Source organism: Rutidosis leptorrhynchoides, chromosome 2, assembly GCF_046630445.1.
Source record: "Rutidosis leptorrhynchoides isolate AG116_Rl617_1_P2 chromosome 2, CSIRO_AGI_Rlap_v1, whole genome shotgun sequence".
Classification (NCBI taxonomy): domain Eukaryota; kingdom Viridiplantae; phylum Streptophyta; class Magnoliopsida; order Asterales; family Asteraceae; genus Rutidosis; species Rutidosis leptorrhynchoides.
Window position 1 is genome coordinate 412,697,729 of NC_092334.1, and position 20,861 is coordinate 412,718,589.

Genomic DNA, 20,861 nt, shown 5'->3' on the forward strand with positions numbered 1-20,861 from the left:
GGTTAACGCTATATTAGTTTAATTTATAAAAATACATATATATATATATATATATATATATATATATATATATATATATATATATATATATATATATATATATATATAAGTAATATTATTATTATTATAAAAAGGGGTTTTTTACCGTTTAATGACCGGTTTGTCGATTTTAAAAATTTTAGTCGCAGTTAAAACTTAATGTAAAATATTAAATAAATAAAAGACTTAATTTAAAGCGTAAAATAAATAACGATAATGCAATTGCAATAGATAAAAGTGCGATAAAATAAAATTGCAATAATTAAAAAGTACGATAATTAAAAGTGCAATTAAATACAATAATAATAAATAAAAGTGCGATAATTAGAAGTGCAATTAAATATAAAATAAAGGAAATTAAATATGAAATAAAAGAATTATGCTTATTTAAACTTCCGTCATCATGATGTTTGACGTGTTGATTTTAGTTTTATGCCCATGGGTTAATTGTCCTTTGTCCTGGATTATTTAATATGTCCGTCTGGTTTTTGTCCATAATAGTCCATCAGTCATAAATATAAAGTGCGAGTGTCCTCGTCAAATTATCCTTATACCCGAAGTCAAATATTCCAACTAATTGGGGACTTAAATTGTAACAAGGTTTTAATACTTTGTTTAATAATTACACCAGGTTATCGACTGCGTGTAACCCAAGGTTTTAATACTTTGTTATCAATTATGCCAAGTGTCCTTGTACATAATTTCACCCCTGTTTTAATAATTTCATAGACTATTAATCCATTCCCGTGTCCGGTTAAATGAACGATTATTCGTACATATAAATACCCCGCCCATCGTATCCGATCGAGTGTATATGGTTATTTATAGGGACGTCCAATTGTAAATCTTTATATTAAAATTAACAAACTATCATTTAGTTAAACAAATATAAAGCCCATTAATAGCCCATAGTCTAATTTCCACAAGTGTCGTTCTTTTGTCCAAACCCCAATTATGGTACAAAGCCCAATTACCCAATTTTAATATTTTTAGCCCAACATCATGATTACTTCGGATTAAATAAGCATAATAATAACTTAGCTACGTGACATTAAATTAAAAAGGTTGAACATAACTTACAATGATTAAAAATAGCGTAGCGTTACACGGACAGAATTTCGACTTACACTCTTACAACATTCGCTAACATACCCTTATTATTAGGATTTAAAATTAAAATTAAAATTAAAATATAAATATATATATATTTATGTATATAGAGAGAGATTGATATATGTTGAATGATGCACCAAACACTCGATTTTATAGGCCTTGTGAACTGGAAAAGATGCTCATGCGATCGCATGGAGTTTCTTTCTCCAGGCCATGCGATCGCATGGCCTCTATTTACAGCTCACATGAGCTTATTTTCTTATGCCGACGGTTTTTAAATATAATATAATATATATATTAATTTTAAGAATTAACTATATATTATATTATATTCATGTGCATAGTTGAATTGTAATTTTTAGTCCGTTTCGTCGAGCGTTGAGAGTTGACTTTGGTCCCGGTTCCGGATTTTCGAACGTCCTTGCGTACAATTTAATATCTTGTACTTTGCGTTTTGAATCTTGTACTCTTGTAATTTCGAGACGTTTCTTATCAATAATTGGAACCTCTTTGATTGTATTTTGTACTTTTGAGCTTTTTGGTCGTTTGCGTCTTCAATTCGTCGAATCTGTCTTTTGTCTTCACCTTTTATTATTTAAACGAATATCACTTGTAAATAGAACAATTGCAACTAAAAGCTTGTCTTTCTTGAGGAATAATGCTATGAAATATATGTTCGTTTTTAGCATTATCAATACCACTATCACAAAACAAGTCACATGCCATATCTCAAACAATTAACATGATAGTCATAATGCAATTACCGTATTTAGTAAGCTCTAAGGTACCGAGTAATTGGTCAAAGGGAGTAAAATCCCAACACTGTCAAGGGTAGCTCCAGACAACATCGTCGTAACCGGAGTTGTCAATCTGTCAACTATTTTTTCCTTACAAGAGGAAGTAATCATATCACAAGTAATCACAACAATCGTCACATAATATTATTACAACAAGCACAGGAACACAATTTACAGGTACACTAATAATAATTTACTATAATGTAACAAGAATGTACCTTTATAGATAAGAAGACATCTTCCGAATCTATCAACACCTCGATCTCACCCGCACCCTTGATCCTCTTTCATTCCGGCAATTCGGTCCTCCTCCTTGGAGTCATGGTAACTGAAACTCGTCAAATCCTTTACTCAACTCAGTATTGAAATCGTCCACTATAGTCGCTCACATATGTTAGCACTGAGGATCAATGGGGCACCATCAGGGTGGAATCGATCTTCATACCTGTCTTATCATAACATCTCACACAAAGCTTAGTAGATAATCTGTTAGTTCAAACACAACTTGTAGTGACCCGAACTTTTCCATGTTTATATATATTAATTGAGATTGATATTTACATGATTAAATGTTTCCAACATGTTAAGCAATCAAACTTGTTAAGACTTGATTAATTGAAATATGTTTCATATAGACAATTGACCACCCAAGTTGACCGGCGATTCACGAACGTTAAAACTTGTAAAAACGACATGACGATATATATATGGATATACATATGGTTAACATGATATTATGATAAGTAAGTATCTCCATAAGTATATTAACAATGAGTTATATACATATAAACAAGACTACTAACTTAAGGATTTCGAAACGAGACATATATGTAACGATTATCGTTGTAATGACATTTAAATGTATATATATCATATTAAGATATATTAATATATCATAATATCATGATAATATAATAATTTAACATCTCATTAGATATAATAAACAATGGGTTAACAACATTAATTGAGATCGTTAACTTAAAGGTTTCAAAACAACACTTACATGTAACGACTAACGATGACTTAACGACTCAGTTAAAATGTATATACATGTAGTGTATTTAGATGTATTAAAATACTTTTGGAAGACTTCAAGACATATATCAAAACACTCATACTTAACGAAAATGGTTACAGTTACTTTTCCATTCTTTTCTTTCATCAAGAATTCTAGTCGTATTCTTACCCGTATTATACACAGCTTCAAAACGTACTTACTATGAGTATATACCAATAGGAACTAGCATGGGATTCCACTCTTGATTATGTCATGTATGACTAATCAATTTTAACTTCTACCATGAGCTAGTCAACTAACTAGAACTCCTTTTAACCCCACTCACCACTCACCAATTGCCACTCATCATTCACTCCATTTCACTTCCAATTCTCTTTCTAATTCTCTCTCAACACACACACACACACACACTATTATGAACGTATTTTTCCAGTAGTTAATCATCATCTTCATCAAAAATCACTTCAAGAATCAAGCTATAATCATCATAGGAAGAACACTTCAAGAACACTTCAAAAATCCCTTCAAGTTTACTAATTTACTTCCAAGCTTTCTAATCCATTCCAAGTAATCATCTAAGATCAAGAAACCTTTGTTATATACAGTAGGTTATCTTTCTTATTCAAGGTAATATTCATATTCAAACTTTGATTCAATTTCTATAACTATAAACTATCTTAATTCGAGTAAAAATCTTACTTGAACTTGTTTTTGTGTCATGATCCTACTTCAAGAACTTTCAAGCCATCCAAGATCCTTTGAAGCTAGATCATTTCTTGTCACTTCCAGTAGGTTTACCTACTAAACTTGAGGTAGTAATGATGTTCATAACATCATTCGATTCATATATATAAAACTATCTTATTCGAAGGTTTAAACTCGTAATCACTAGAACATAGTTTAGTTAATTCTAAAGTTGTTCGCAAACAAAAGTTAATCCTTCTAACTTGACTTTTAAAATTAACTATACACATGTTCTATATCTATATGATATGCTAACTTAATGATTTAAAACCTGGAAACACGAAAAACACCGTAAAACCGGATTTACGCCGTCGTAGTAACACCGCGGGCTGTTTTGGGTTAGTTAATTAAAAACTATGATAAACTTTGATTTAAAAGTTGTTATTCTGAGAAAATGATTTTTTATTATGAACATGAAACTATATCCAAAAATTATGGTTAAACTCAAAGTGGAAGTATGTTTTCTAAAATGGTCATCTAGACGTCGTTTTTCCGACTGAAATGACTACCTTTACAAAAATGACTTGTAACTTATTTTTCTGACTATAAAGCTATACTTTTCTGTTTAGATTCATAAAATAGAGTTCAATATGAAACCATAGCAATTTGATTCACTCAAAACGGATTTAAAATGAAGAAGTTATGGGTAAAACAAGATTGGATAATTTTTCTCATTTTAGCTACGTGAAAATTGGTAACAAATCTATTTCAATCATAACTTAATCAACTTGTATTGTATATTATGTAATCTTGAGATACCATAGACACGTATACAATGTTTCGACCTATCATGTCGACACATCTATATATATTTCGGAACAACCATAGACACTCTATATGTGAATGTTGGAGTTAGCTATACAGGGTTGAGGTTGATTCCAAAGTATATATAGTTTGAGTTGTGATCAATACTGAGATACGTATACACTGGGTCGTGGATTGATTCAAGATAATATTTATCGATTTATTTCTGTACATCTAACTGTGAACAACTAGTTGTAGGTTACTAACGAGGACAGCTGACTTAATAAACTTAAAACATCAAAATATATTAAAAGTGTTGTAAATATATTTTAAACATACTTTGATATATATGTATATATTGTTATAGGTTCGTGAATCAACCAGTGGCCAAGTCTTACTTCCCGACGAAGTAAAAATCTGTGAAAGTGAGTTATAGTCCCACTTTTAAAATCTAATATTTTTGGGATGAGAATACATGCAGGTTTTATAAATGATTTACAAAATAGACACAAGTACGTGAAACTACATTCTATGGTTGAATTATCGAAATCGAATATGCCCCTTTTTATTAAGTCTGGTAATCTAAGAATTAGGGAACATACACCCTAATTGACGCGAATCCTAAAGATAGATCTATTGGGCTTAACAAACCCCATCCAAAGTACCGGATGCTTTAGTACTTCGAAATTTATATCATATCCGAAGGGTGTCCCGGAATGATGGGGATATTCTTATATATGCATCTTGTTAATGTCGGTTACCAGGTGTTCACCATATGAATGATTTTTATCTCTATGTATGGGATGTGTATTGAAATATGAAATCTTGTGATCTATTGTTACGATTTGATATATATAGGTTAAACCTATAACTCACCAACATTTTTGTTGACGTTTAAAGCATGTTTATTCTCAGGTGAATACTAAGAGCTTCCGTTGTTGCATACTAAAATAAGGACAAGATTTGGAGTCCATGTTTGTATGATATTGTGTAAAAACTGCATTCAAGAAACTGATTTCGATGTAACATATTTGTATTGTAAACCATTATATAATGGTCGTGTGTAAACAGGATATTTTAGATTATCATATTTGATAATCTACGTAAAGCTTTTTAAACATTTATTTATGAAATAAAGGTTATGGTTTGTTTTAAAAATGAATGCAGTCTTTGAAAAACGTCTCATATAGAGGTCAAAACCTCGCAACGAAATCAATTAATATGGAACGTTTTTAATCAATAAGAACGGGACATTTCAGTTGGTATCAGAGCGTTGGTCTTAGAGAACCAGAAAATTTGCATTAGTGTGTCTTATCGAGTTTGTTAGGATGCATTAGTGAGTCCGGACTTCGACCGTGTTTTCTTTAAAAATGATTGCTTAACATTTTTGTTGGAAACTATATATTTTTAACATATGAATATTATGTGATATATTAATCTCTTAACGTGTTTGATATTATGTGATAGATGTCTACCTCTAGAACAAGTCCCATTGACTCACCTAATAATAATGAAGAGTCAAATGTAAATTGGAATGATTCGTGGACTGATTCACAAGTTCCCGAAGAGGAACCGGAAGAAGAGTCGGAACCGGAAGAAGAATCGGAACCGGAAGAAGAATCGGAACCGGAAGAAGAAATAGAACCGGTGGGGGAAATAATAAAACGGTTAAGTAAAAGAGAATCCTCAACCAACCGACCAAAGTTAATTATGGTCAATGGTGTTTCCGCCAAGGAAGCAAAATATTGGGAGGATTACCAATTCTCCGATGAATCGGATTCCGACGAGAATTCCGATGATGTTATAGAAATTACCCTAACTGAATTTAAAAAGACAAAAGAAAATAATAAGGGAAAGGGCATAAAAATAGAGAAATCTAATTCCAACCCCGATGAACTTTATATGTATCGTCAACCCCCGAAGTCCTTAAGTTGTAACAATGACCCAGGAACCTCTAAACCACCAGGTTTTTCTAAACCAATGTGGACAACGACGGCTCGTATTAGGGAAACATCATATATCCTTAGAAACTTGGCAAAACGAACCAAAATCGAACAAGAAGAAACGAGCGAGTCGGAATAAGATAGTTGTATTCGTGTGGTGTAATATATGTAATATAGTGTGCTTATGCTTTATGATATATGTAAAAATTGCTTGTATTAATAAGTATTTTTTTTTATGAATCTAACTCTTGTCTATTTTACAGTATAAAAACACAAAATGGATAGACAACCCAATATTTTAAGAGACCTACCCGGAGACATGATTGATGAAATCTTGTCTAGAGTCGGTCAGAATTCCTCGGCACAACTATTTAAGGCGAGATCAGTTTGTAAGACATTCGAAGAACGTTCCAAGAATGCCTTGGTTTATAAAAGGCTTTCGTTCGAAAGATGGGGGATATCACATTGGGAAATCCATAAGTTACGATGTGTTTACTTTGACGCATATATTGCGGGGAACCCAAATGCTATTTTACGCAACGGGTTAAGAAATTATTTTGACTCAGTATATCCGAATATAGGACTTCGTGATTTAGAAAAAGCGGCTAACATGCAACATAAAAAAGCATGTTATGCTTACGGGTTAGTAATGTTCGCTTCTCACCAAAGTGAGAACAAGAACATCGGGCTACAACTATTAAACAAAACGTTCCCACAAGTGACGGAGTCGGTAATTGGGGTAAGAAATGAGGTTTTTAGGTTATTACGAGACTATTGGTCATTACGTAACCCTCGTCCCTTTGACGACGTTACAACACGCTGTCTTATCAACGGCCATAACGGTTATGTTCCACAAGACCAAGGATGGGAAGTAGTCCTAGTAAAACCAGAATGCATGACTTGTTTCTGGACGTATGAATTACGTGTCTTTATTGCCTTTGCTGAACGACTTGTGTACTAGCTAGAATTATCTTCACAACTATCTTGTATCAAAGTTATTGTGTGCTATATTTCATGCTTTATGTAAAATAAGCGGTATTGTAAGTTTGTAAAATATTGTATAAAAGTTTGAACGCGAAATATTATTACAATTAGTTTTTCATATAGAATTGTAGTAGTTGAATTGTATATTAGCTACTAAGTATGAACTTAACGGGTAGGTACTACCCGAATTTAAACTTATAAAATGCTAATATGAAGAAAAAGCTTTTATAAATGAGTTCATATTATGCTACGAAATACTATTAACTACTCTTAATATTCTGTATGATTAACTTGTTCCATTTGACTATTTTGAAGGAAATGGCACCGACTACTCGACACACCGTGAATATGAATGAAGAGGAATTTCGTACTTTTCTAGCTTCAAACATAGCCGCAGTACAGGCTGCGCTACATACCAACAATAACCTTGGATCTGGCAGTACAGGAAATCGTGTAGGATGCACCTACAAAGAATTCACTGCCTGCAAACCTTTGGAATTTGATGGAATCGAAGGACCGATCGGATTGAAACGGTGGACCGAGAAGGTCGAATCGGTGTTTGCCATAAGTAAGTGTACAGAAGAGGACAAAGTGAAGTACGCTACGCATACCTTCACAGGTTCTGCGTTAACATGGTGGAATACCTATCTAGAGCAAGTGGGACAAGATGATGCGTACGCACTACCGTGGTCAGCATTCAAGCACTTGATGAACGAGAAGTACCGTCCCAGAACCGAGGTCAATAAGCTCAAGACAGAACTTAGAGGGTTACGAACCCATGGATTTGATATTACCACGTACGAAAGACGATTCACAGAATTATACCTATTGTGTCCGGGAGCATTCGAAGATGAGGAAGAGAAGATCGACGCGTTTGTGAAAGGATTACCGGAAAGAATCCAAGAAGATATAAGTTCACACGAGCCCGCCTCCATACAACAGGCATGTAGAATGGCTCACAAACTAGTGAACCAGATTGAAGAAAGAATTAAAGAACAGACTGCTGAAGAGGCCAATGTGAAGCAAGTCAAAAGAAAGTGGGAAGAAAACGGTGATAAGAATCACCAATACAACAACAACAGCAATTACAACAATAATCGCAACAATTATCCCAACAATCGCAACATCAATCACAACTACAACAAACGGCCCAACAACAACAACAACAATAACAGCAACTACAACAATCATCCCAATAACAATAATAACCGCAACAACAACAACAATCAGAAGCAGCTATGCCAAAGGTGTGAAAAGTATCATTCGGGGTTCTGCACCAAATTTTGCAACAAGTGTAAAAGAAATGGTCATAGCGCGGCGAAGTGTGAGGTCTACGGACCAGGGGTTAATAGAACGAAAGGAACAAATGGTGTCGGAACGAGTAATGGCGGAGCAAGTAGTGTCGGAGCAAGTTATGCCAATGTAGTTTGTTATAAATGTGGAAAACCGGGCCACATTATTAGAAATTACCCGAACCAGGAGAACACGAATGGACAAGGCCGCGGAAGAGTTTTCAATATTAATGCGGCAGAGGCACAGGAAGACCCGGAGCTTGTTACGGGTACGTTTCTTATTGACAATAAATCTGCTTACGTTTTATTTGATTCGGGTGCGGATAGAAGCTATATGAGTAGAGATTTTTGTGCTAAATTAAGTTGTCCATTGACGCCTTTGGATAGTAAATTTTTACTCGAATTAGCAAATGGTAAATTAATTTCAGCAGATAATATATGTCGGAATCGAGAAATTAAACTGGTTAGCGAAACATTTAAGATTGATTTGATACCAGTAGAGTTAGGGAGTTTTGATGTGATAATCGGTATGGACTGGTTGAAAGAAGTGAAAGCAGAGATCGTTTGTTACAAAAATGCAATTCGCATTATACGAGAAAAAGGAAAACCCTTAATGGTGTACGGAGAAAAGGGCAACACGAAGCTACATATTATTAGTAATTTGAAGGCACAAAAACTAATAAGAAAAGGTTGCTATGCTGTTCTAGCACACGTCGAGAAAGTACAAACTGAAGAAAAGAGCATCAATGATGTTCCCATTGCAAAAGAATTTCCCGATGTATTTCCGAAAGAATTACCGGGATTACCCCCACAGCGATCCGTTGAATTTCAAATAGATCTTGTACCAGGAGCTGCACCAATAGCTCGTGCTCCTTACAGACTCGCACCCAGCGAGATGAAAGAACTGCAAAGCCAATTACAAGAACTTTTAGAGCGTGGTTTCATTCGACCAAGCACATCACCGTGGGGAGCTCCTGTTTTGTTTGTCAAGAAGAAAGATGGTACATTCAGGTTGTGTATATACTACCGAGAGTTGAACAAACTTACCATCAAGAACCGCTACCCACTATCGAGAATCGACGACTTATTTGATCAACTACAAGGCTCATCTGTTTATTCAAAAATTGATTTACGTTCCGGGTATCATCAAATGCGGGTGAAAGAAGATGATATTCCAAAGACTGCTTTCAGAACACGTTACGGTCATTACGAGTTTATGGTCATGCCGTTTGGTTTAACTAATGCACCAGCTGTGTTCATGGACCTTATGAACCGAGTGTGTGGACCATACCTTGACAAGTTTGTCATTGTTTTCATTGATGACATACTTATTTACTCAAAGAATGACCAAGAACACGGTGAACATTTGAGAAAGGTGTTAGAAGTATTGAGGAAGGAAGAATTGTACGCTAAGTTTTCAAAGTGTGCATTTTGGTTGGAAGAAGTTCAATTCCTCGGACACATAGTGAACAAAGAAGGTATTAAGGTGGATCCGGCAAAGATAGAGACTGTTGAAAAGTGGGAAACCCCGAAAACTCCGAAACACATACGCCAGTTTTTAGGACTAGCTGGTTACTACAGAAGGTTCATCCAAGACTTTTCCAGAATAGCAAAACCCTTGACTGCATTAACGCATAAAGGGAAGAAATTTGAATGGAATGATGAACAAGAGAAAGCGTTTCAGTTATTGAAGAAAAAGCTAACTACGGCACCTATATTGTCATTGCCTGAAGGGAATGATGATTTTGTGATTTATTGTGACGCATCAAAGCAAGGTCTCGGTTGTGTATTAATGCAACGAACGAAGGTGATTGCTTATGCGTCTAGACAATTGAAGATTCACGAACAAAATTATACGACGCATGATTTGGAATTAGGCGCGGTTGTTTTTGCATTAAAGACTTGGAGGCACTACTTATATGGGGTCAAAAGTATTATATATACCGACCACAAAAGTCTTCAACACATATTTAATCAGAAACAACTGAATATGAGGCAGCGTAGGTGGATTGAATTATTGAATGATTACGACTTCGAGATTCGTTACCACCCGAGGAAAGCAAATGTGGTAGCCGTTGCCTTGAGCAAGAAGGACAGAGAACCCATTCGAGTAAAATCTATGAATATAATGATTCATAATAACCTTACTACTCAAATAAAGGAGGCGCAACAAGGAGTTTTAAAAGAGGGAAATTTAAAGGATGAAATACCCAAAGGATCGGAGAAACATCTTAATATTCGGGAAGACGGAACCCGGTATAGGGCTGAAAGGATTTGGGTACCAAAATTTGGAGATATGAGAGAAATGGTACTTAGAGAAGCTCATAAAACCAGATACTCAATACATCCTGGAACGGGGAAGATGTACAAGGATCTCAGTAAATATTTTTGGTGGCCGGGTATGAAAGCCAATGTTGCTAAATACGTAGGAGAATGTTTGACGTGTTCTAAGGTCAAAGCTGAGCATCAGAAACCATCAGGTCTACTTCAACAACCCGAAATCCCGGAATGGAAATGGGAAAACATTACCATGGATTTCATCACTAAATTGCCAAGGACTGCAAGTGGTTTTGATACTATTTGGGTAATAGTTGATCGTCTCACCAAATCAGCACATTTCCTGCCAATAAGAGAAGATGAAAAGATGGAGAAGTTAGCACGACTGTATTTGAAGGAAGTCGTCTCCTGACATGGAATACCAATCTCTATTATCTCTGATAGGGATGGAAGATTTATTTCAAGATTCTGGCAGACATTACAGCAAGCATTAGGAACTCGTCTAGACATGAGTACTGCCTATCATCCACAAACTGATGGGCAGAGTGAAAGGACGATACAAACGCTTGAAGACATGATACGAGCATGTGTTATTGATTTCGGAAACAGTTGGGATCGACATCTACCATTAGCAGAATTTTCCTACAACAACAGCTACCATTCAAGCATTGAGATGGCGCCGTTTGAAGCACTTTATGGTAGAAAGTGCAGGTCTCCGATTTGTTGGAGTGAAGTGGGGGATAGACAGATTACGGGTCCGGAGATTATACAAGAAACTATCGAGAAGATCATCCGAATTCAACAACGGTTGAAAACCGCCCAAAGTCGACAAAAGAGCTACGCTGACATTAAAAGAAAAGATATAGAATTTGAAATTGGAGAGATGGTCATGCTTAAAGTTGCACCTTGGAAAGGCGTTGTTCGATTTGGTAAACGAGGGAAATTAAATCCAAGGTATATTGGACCATTCAAGATTATTGATCGTGTCGGACCAGTAGCTTACCGACTTGAGTTACCTCAACAACTCGCGGCTGTACATAACACTTTCCACGTCTCGAATTTGAAGAAATGTTTTGCTAAAGAAGATCTCACTATTCCGTTAGATGAAATCCAAATCAACGAAAAACTCCAATTCATCGAAGAACCCGTCGAAATAATGGATCGTGAGGTTAAAAGACTTAAGCAAAACAAGATACCAATTGTTAAGGTTTGATGGAATGCTCGTAGAGGACCCGAGTTCACCTAGGAGCGTGAAGATCAGATAAAGAAGAAATACCCGCATCTATTTCCAGAAGATTCGTCAACACCTTCAACAGCTTAAAATTTCGGGACGAAATTTATTTAACGGGTAGGTACTGTAGTGACCCGAACTTTTACATGTTTATATATATTAATTGAGATTGATATTTACATGATTAAATGTTTCCAACATGTTAAGCAATCAAACTTGTTAAGACTTGATTAATTGAAATATGTTTCATATAGACAATTGACCACCCAAGTTGACCGGCGATTCACGAACGTTAAAACTTGTAAAAACGACATGACGATATATATATGGATATACATATGGTTAACATGAGATTATGATAAGTAAGTATCTCCATAAGTATATTAACAATGAGTTATATACATATAAACAAGACTACTAACTTAAGGATTTCGAAACGAGACATATATGTAACGATTATCGTTGTAACGACATTTAAATGTATATATATCATATTAAGATATATTAATATATCATAATATCATGATAATATAATAATTTAACATCTCATTAGATATAATAAACAATGGGTTAACAACATTAATTGAGATCGTTAACTTAAAGGTTTCAAAACAACACTTACATGTAACGACTAACGATGACTTAACGACTCAGTTAAAATGTATATACATTTAGTGTATTTAGATGTATTAAAATACTTTTGGAAGACTTCAAGACATATATCAAAACACTCATACTTAACGAAAATGGTTACAGTTACTTTTCCATTCTTTTCTTTCATCAAGAATTCTAGTCGTATTCTTACCCGTATTATACACAGCTTCAAAACGTACTTACTATGAGTATATACCAATAGGAACTAGCATGGGATTCCACTCTTGATTATGTCATGTATGACTAATCAATTTTAACTTCTACCATGAGCTAGTCAACTAACTAGAACTCCTTTTAACCCCACTCACCACTCACCAATTGCCACTCATCATTCACTCCATTTCACTTCCAATTCTCTTTCTAATTCTCTCTCAACACACACACACACACACACTATTATGAACGTATTTTTCCAGTAGTTAATCATCATCTTCATCAAAAATCACTTCAAGAATCAAGCTATAATCATCATAGGAAGAACACTTCAAGAACACTTCAAAAATCCCTTCAAGTTTACTAATTTACTTCCAAGCTTTCTAATCCATTCCAAGTAATCATCTAAGATCAAGAAACCTTTGTTATATATACAGTAGGTTATCTTTCTTATTCAAGGTAATATTCATATTCAAACTTTGATTCAATTTCTATAACTATAAACTATCTTAATTCGAGTAAAAATCTTACTTGAACTTGTTTTTGTGTCATGATCCTACTTCAAGAACTTTCAAGCCATCCAAGATCCTTTGAAGCTAGATCATTTCTTGTCACTTCCAGTAGGTTTACCTACTAAACTTGAGGTAGTAATGATGTTCATAACATCATTCGATTCATATATATAAAACTATCTTATTCGAAGGTTTAAACTCGTAATCACTAGAACATAGTTTAGTTAATTCTAAACTTGTTCGCAAACAAAAGTTAATCCTTCTAACTTGACTTTTAAAATTAACTACACACATGTTCTATATCTATATGATATGCTAACTTAATGATTTAAAACCTGGAAACACGAAAAACACCGTAAAACCGGATTTACGCCGTCGTAGTAACACCGCGAGCTGTTTTGGGTTAGTTAATTAAAAACTATGATAAACTTTTATTTAAAAGTTGTTATTCTGAGAAAATGATTTTTATTATGAACATGAAACTATATCCAAAAATTATGGTTAAACTCAAAGTGGAAGTATGTTTTCTAAAATGGTCATCTAGACGTCGTTCTTTCGATTGAAATGACTACCTTTACAAAAACGACTTGTAACTTATTTTTCTGACTATAAACCTATACTTTTATGTTTAGATTCATAAAATAGAGTTCAATATGAAACCATAGCAATTTGATTCACTCAAAACGGATTTAAAATGAAGAAGTTATGGGTAAAACAAGATTGGATAATTTTTCTCATTTTAGCTACGTGAAAATTGGTAACAAATCTATTCCAACCATAACTTAATCAACTTGTATTGTATATTATGTAATCTTGAGATACCATAGACACGTATACAATGTTTCGACCTATCATGTCGACACATCTATATATATTTCGGAACAACCATAGACACTCTGTATGTGAATGTTGGAGTTAGCTATACAGGGTTGAGGTTGATTCCAAAATATATATAGTTTGAGTTGTGATCAATACTGAGATACGTATACACTGGGTCGTGGATTGATTCAAGATAATATTTATCGATTTATTTCTGTACATCTAACTGTGGACAACTAGTTGTAGGTTACTAACGAGGACAGCTGACTTAATAAACTTAAAACATCAAAATATATTAAAAGTGTTGTAAATATATTTTAAACATACTTTGATATATATGTATATATTGTTATAGGTTCGTGAATCAACCAGTGGCCAAGTCTTACTTCCCGACGAAGTAAAAATCTGTGAAAGTGAGTTATAGTCCCACTTTTAAAATCTAATATTTTTGGGATGAGAATACATGCAGGTTTTATAAATGATTTACAAAATAGACACAAGTACGTGAAACTACATTCTATGGTTGAATTATCGAAATCGAATATGCCCCTTTTTATTAAGTCTGGTAATCTAAGAATTAGGGAACAGACACCCTAATTGACGCGAATCCTAAAGATAGATCTATTGGGCTTAACAAATCCCATCCAAAGTACCGGATGCTTTAGTACTTCGAAATTTATATCATATCCGAAGGGTGTCCCGGAATGATGGGGATATTCTTATATATGCATCTTGTTAATGTCGGTTAACAGGTGTTCACCATATGAATGATTTTTATCTCTATGTATGGGATGTGTATTGAAATATGAAATCTTGTGGTCTATTGTTACGATTTGATATATATAGGTTAAACCTATAACTCACCAACATTTTTGTTGACGTTTAAAGCATGTTTATTCTCAGGTGAATACTAAGAGCTTCCGTTGTTGCATACTAAAATAAGGACAAGATTTGGAGTCCATGTTTGTATGATATTGTGTAAAAACTGCATTCAAGAAACTGATTTCGATGTAACATATTTGTATTGTAAACCATTATGTAATGGTCGTGTGTAAACAGGATATTTTAGATTATCATTATTTGATAATCTACGTAAAGCTTTTTAAACCTTTATTTATGAAATAAAGGTTATGGTTTGTTTTAAAAATGAATGCAGTCTTTGAAAAACGTCTCATATAGAGGTCAAAACCTCGCAACGAAATCAATTAATATGGAACGTTTTTAATCAATAAGAACGGGACATTTCACATACAACTGGAAAAACAGGATCTTACAATTTAATAATTATATTATTAATACAAAAATACTGATTTGTATATTGTATCTGTATATATATCAGTATACATATATATATATATATCTGATTTTATATATCTGTATATATATCTGTATTTATATATCTATATGTATATATCTGTATTTACATATTATGATTAATCTTATTAATAAATATAACTATAATAATAATACTCTTAATAATAATAATAATAATAATAATAATAAACTTATAATAATATACTAGTAATCATAATAATATTATTATTAATGAATATGATAATAATAACTATAAAATTTATAACAACAATATTAATAATAATAATAATAATAATAATAATAATACTAATTATAATAATACTAATATTATTAATGATAATAATAATATTAGTAATCATACTACAACAATTTATATATATCAAATTCGTATCTATGGATTATATATTTAAAATGATAATAATAACATTAGTATGGATATTTATATTGAAAGTATTGACAATATTATTATAACAATTATATTTATAATTAAATTTAATATATTAGTATTACATATCATTGATTATGTAATATAACTATATAATATACATTACATGATAACTTATATTGAGTAATAAATTTTTATACATTTTAACATATATTACAATATACATATAATAATAATTATATATAGAAATAATATATTTATATATAAATTCATTTTAATTACAACATAATTATTTTATATCTTATTTTACATATTAAATTTTAATGTTTAAATTATAGTTTATTATTTCCAATTATTATTATATATATACTTACATTTATAATTATATATAAATATATTTATATACAAACAATTGTTCGTGAATCGTCGGGAATATTCAAAGGTTAACTGAGTCCATGTAATTTGTTCAAAAATTTTGAGACTCAACATTACAGACTTTGCTTATCGTGTCAAAAATATTAAATCGTATCGAGATTTTGGTTTAAAATTAGTCGAAATTTGCCGGGTCGTCACATCACTGCCTTTGTATTAGGCTTACGTGTAATCACTGTCGTTGTACGTGAACCGTGAACCAGTTCACATTTACTTGTCAGATCCGATCATTGTACTATGACGTCATTCATGCGTCAACCGGGAACCGTAATCCGGTTCTAGATTACTTATTGATTTTTGGTTCCCTTATTACAAAATTTTATGTGCCGACACGTCACCTTCAAAATTTTTATTCATTTTATAGCTATTTTAAAACATAAACTCAAAAATACCCAGATACTGAAAAGTCCATATTTAAAAATCACACAAACGCTATCCATTGGTTAAACCCGTCCGTTTCCTTAGAGCACAAGGTATTCGTAGTCTATTTTTGGTTTTCATTTCAAGGTCGAAAATGGACCTTGAAATTGATTAAAGTGGAGTGTCGTTCATTGTCCATTACAGGGTCGATTTTAGTCGTGTACCAATAAGAAAATAGATTAATTAAGAAAGTAAAAAAGCAAAAAAATAGTTGAAACCACCATCGGAGGAGTAATAGTGGCCAACGACGCCGAGATCTGAGACCGACTAAGACCGACGGTGGGCCGGTATCCATTTTTAGCCACCGTCGGCGATGTACCGTGAGATTGACCATGGATACCCGATGCTCTTAACTGGATCTGAGAAACCCCTTCGTTTCAAGTTCATTGAATATCAGGTTCGCTTTTGGGAAACGGAACAGAGAAATACCAGATCCTTGTTGTATAACTCTACCGGATCTAAGTAACCTATTCGTTTTTGAATATCAGGTTCATCGCACGTGTCGTCCCTCTTGGTTTGGCGATCATTGGAAATATGCAGTTTTATTTGCCCAAAATACTTGTTCTTTAATTTGAAATCCTTAATACTTAGGTTTTTTTTGTTGGAATCTTTAATTTATGAGACTTCCAAAATGATAAAAATTGTTGGTAATGAATGAAAGTGAAGATGGGGTGTTTGGAAATTGAGAAAGTGAGAGATGATGTTGATGATGAGGTGAATGTTCTTTTCGTGAGTTGAGAAGTTGCTGCGACTTGCTTCCATTGTTTAATTGGATCAAATGGTGTGCCACCACGGTAGTTGTTGTATATATTACTCGAAATTTAAGAAAACATTTTAAGCAAACAAAGTTGGAGAAAAATTAATTAAAGCCGGCTTGAAAATCGAAAGTGTTTGAACATGGTCTACGTCATGATGCAATCAATTCGTATATATTTTTGGCTATGATTAGGGTGGTAAACATTTGTGTTTGATTTGGTGTTTTTGATTTACTTTTTGAACTATTGTTTGATTTTGATATTTAACTGTGATGAAAGTATTCTTGATGATGATAAACATATTCTCGAAGACGGAGAATGGAAAGGTAGGATTCAAAAAAAAAAAGAAAAAAAAAAGAAAGAAATTATCCCACATTCGTGGCATGTAATAAAACCTAACAAAAAAATTGAACGTTTGTCAGCCCTAAGGGTCAACTATGAAGTAAGTGCACAATTAGGTGACCAATCACATCGAAAATAAATATTAGTGGTAAACGAATATTGAACAAATATGAGTGACAAACTCTTAACTTTTTCATAGTAAAAACACTTAATGTATAATAATGATACGTAAATGACAATCTTTAGAACTGAACATTCAAGTTTGATATGGAATTAATTCTACCATTGATTAAAAAACAAGTTAAAAATTAACTTTCTACTGTATCAATACCAATAATATATTAGTTATGTATCCAGCCATGTAACAACTTTATAATCATCATTTTACTCGATACAATATAAAATTTTTAATGTCGGTGGTCTCTCGTTTATACATCAAATTACACATCGCGTTCCTATCATTATTTTTTAGCTCCGATGCTCCCTATATTTTGCAAATGATGCCTTGGTGGTTCCTCCGTCTATTTTCTGTTAAAAATGTCCGCTAAGTGCAATCACGTGATTAACACATTGTGCGGTTAGTGATGTTTAATTCATCTTAAACGACCTCATGTGATGACACTTTACAAACATTTTTAGCGGAAAATTGACGAAGGGACCACTAAATAAACTTTTGTAAAATTTAGGGATCACCGAAGTTAAAAAATAATGATAGGGACAAGACATGTAATGTGATGTATAAATAAGGGACCACTAGTAAAAAAGTATACAACATATATACGAGTATCTATTTATTATATGTACGTACATAAAACAAGATACGTGGCATACCATTTTGGCATACATTTTCGTGAGACTAAAATGTGCCGACTTTGCGGTACTCAAATGTTAATTTCCATGTAGTGTACATAAAACAAGATACGTGGCATACCATTTGCGTAGTTAGATTTGCAACAATACCATGTAGTTTTCCGCGCCTTTGTCGAAAAGCGTGTTGGATGAAACTAACCGATAGGCGGAGTTGTAGCATGTAGATGGACTTGAAAGCTATAGTTTATGGGTATGTTTGGCAAAATTGGCTGGAAGCTGCAAGCGTTTAGCTGCAGGCGTTTAGCTGCAAGCTTTTAGCTGTAAGCGTTTAGCTGAAAGCGTTTAGCTGAAGCTTTTAATATGTATTTAATTGTTTGGCAAAGTAGCTGGAGCTGTTATAAAATAAGTAAAATGACAAAAATGGACACTAGAAAAAATACTTAAATATTATGAACCAAATTATCCTCTACTAGGCACCCAATATAGAAAATGTAATTGTAACATAGGCACCCAATATAGAAAATGTAATTGTAACATTCGTGATCACATCTTTTATAATTCGTCAAATTATTAAAAAAGATTTCTAAAACTTTTCTTATCAGTAAAGCAAAAAACAATTTTAACAAAATTTGATTACACGGCAACGTCTTTTGAAGGTTAACGGAGATGGTGTTTAATTATCAGTTAATGATCAAATACGTGTGCTAACAAGCAAAATTCAATACAATCCACTTCATTGTAATAATTTAGAATAAACAAGTTTAAAGTAAACAATTTTGATCAAAGTATTTTATTTTTTTGTTGATTTAATTTTTTTTTAACATAGCAACTGGAAGTCTGGAACTTTTAAATCTTAGTTTTCATCACAAAAGTAATCAACGGTTGTCACTGAAAAAATAGCCATATTCTTGAATGTAACCAATTATATATGTGTAACCAAACTAAAATTCTTTAATATTATTGGGCCAGCAGAACATGTGGGAGATCTGTATGAACATATCACTAACTAATTATTGATATAATAAATTATATATGAAGGTGCATACATAAACGCATAATACTTATATAAATTAAAATCACAAACATTGAATAGAAGCAATAAAGATACACTGATAAAACCAACGAATAGAATAGGTTTGTTGTTTACCTCAAAGTAAAGAAAAAAATCGGCAGCAACGTATACTTAAGAAAAGAGGAGAATCAAGATAATTATTAGGGTCTGGCCTTTTATTATCATAAGGATAACTGGTAACTGATTCACGTGGGAAATCCCAAATATATAGGAAGGTTAATTGAGTAACTTAAATACCAAATGCCTTTTTTCAACGCTAAACGTTGGATCTATTAGCGTCTAAATTAGAAGCTTTTTCAATTCCCTAAAAAGCTTTAAGCTCTTGTAAAAAACGTAACCAAACGAAGCTTTTTGTTAGATAGGAGCTTTTTCATAAAAGCTAAAAGCTAATAGCTCCAAAAAGCTCCAAAAAGCTGCATGCCAAACATAGCCTATGTTTTATAAGTGTTTGATAAATTAGTTGAAATTTATTTATGTAAACGACATTTAAGAACAAAAAATTAATGCTTTATCCGTCCCAAAATAAATGTTCTAGTTTAATTTTTTGAGTATTTCTTCGTCAACTTTGACTTTAAATATCATTTTTTGTGTTATAAAATAATTGATGAAAGTTATACTAATGAAAACACAATTATAAAATCTATCTATTCATATAATTTTCATCAAAAATTATATAGCAAAAACCATAAAATATTTGACAACCCATGACATCTATAAAGGGTAATATGTAATTTCCCGTTCATAAACTCCTAAAAGCTTATTCTTTCAGAGGTTATGTTTTTCATAAACTCGTGTATAAGCTCATACCAAACTATGCTACTAGCTTGAGCTTATAAAAAATAAGCTTAAACTCTCAAAAGATACGCTAAGCTTGTGTGACATACATAGCCCAAAAATGGTGCTAGATTGTCTCCAAAAATGGTGCTAGATTGTCCTTTTCTCCGGCGATTTTGGTTAGGTTTGCACTTCTCTATCCTCTTACGGCTGTGTGATTCATGATGTTCTTGTTTA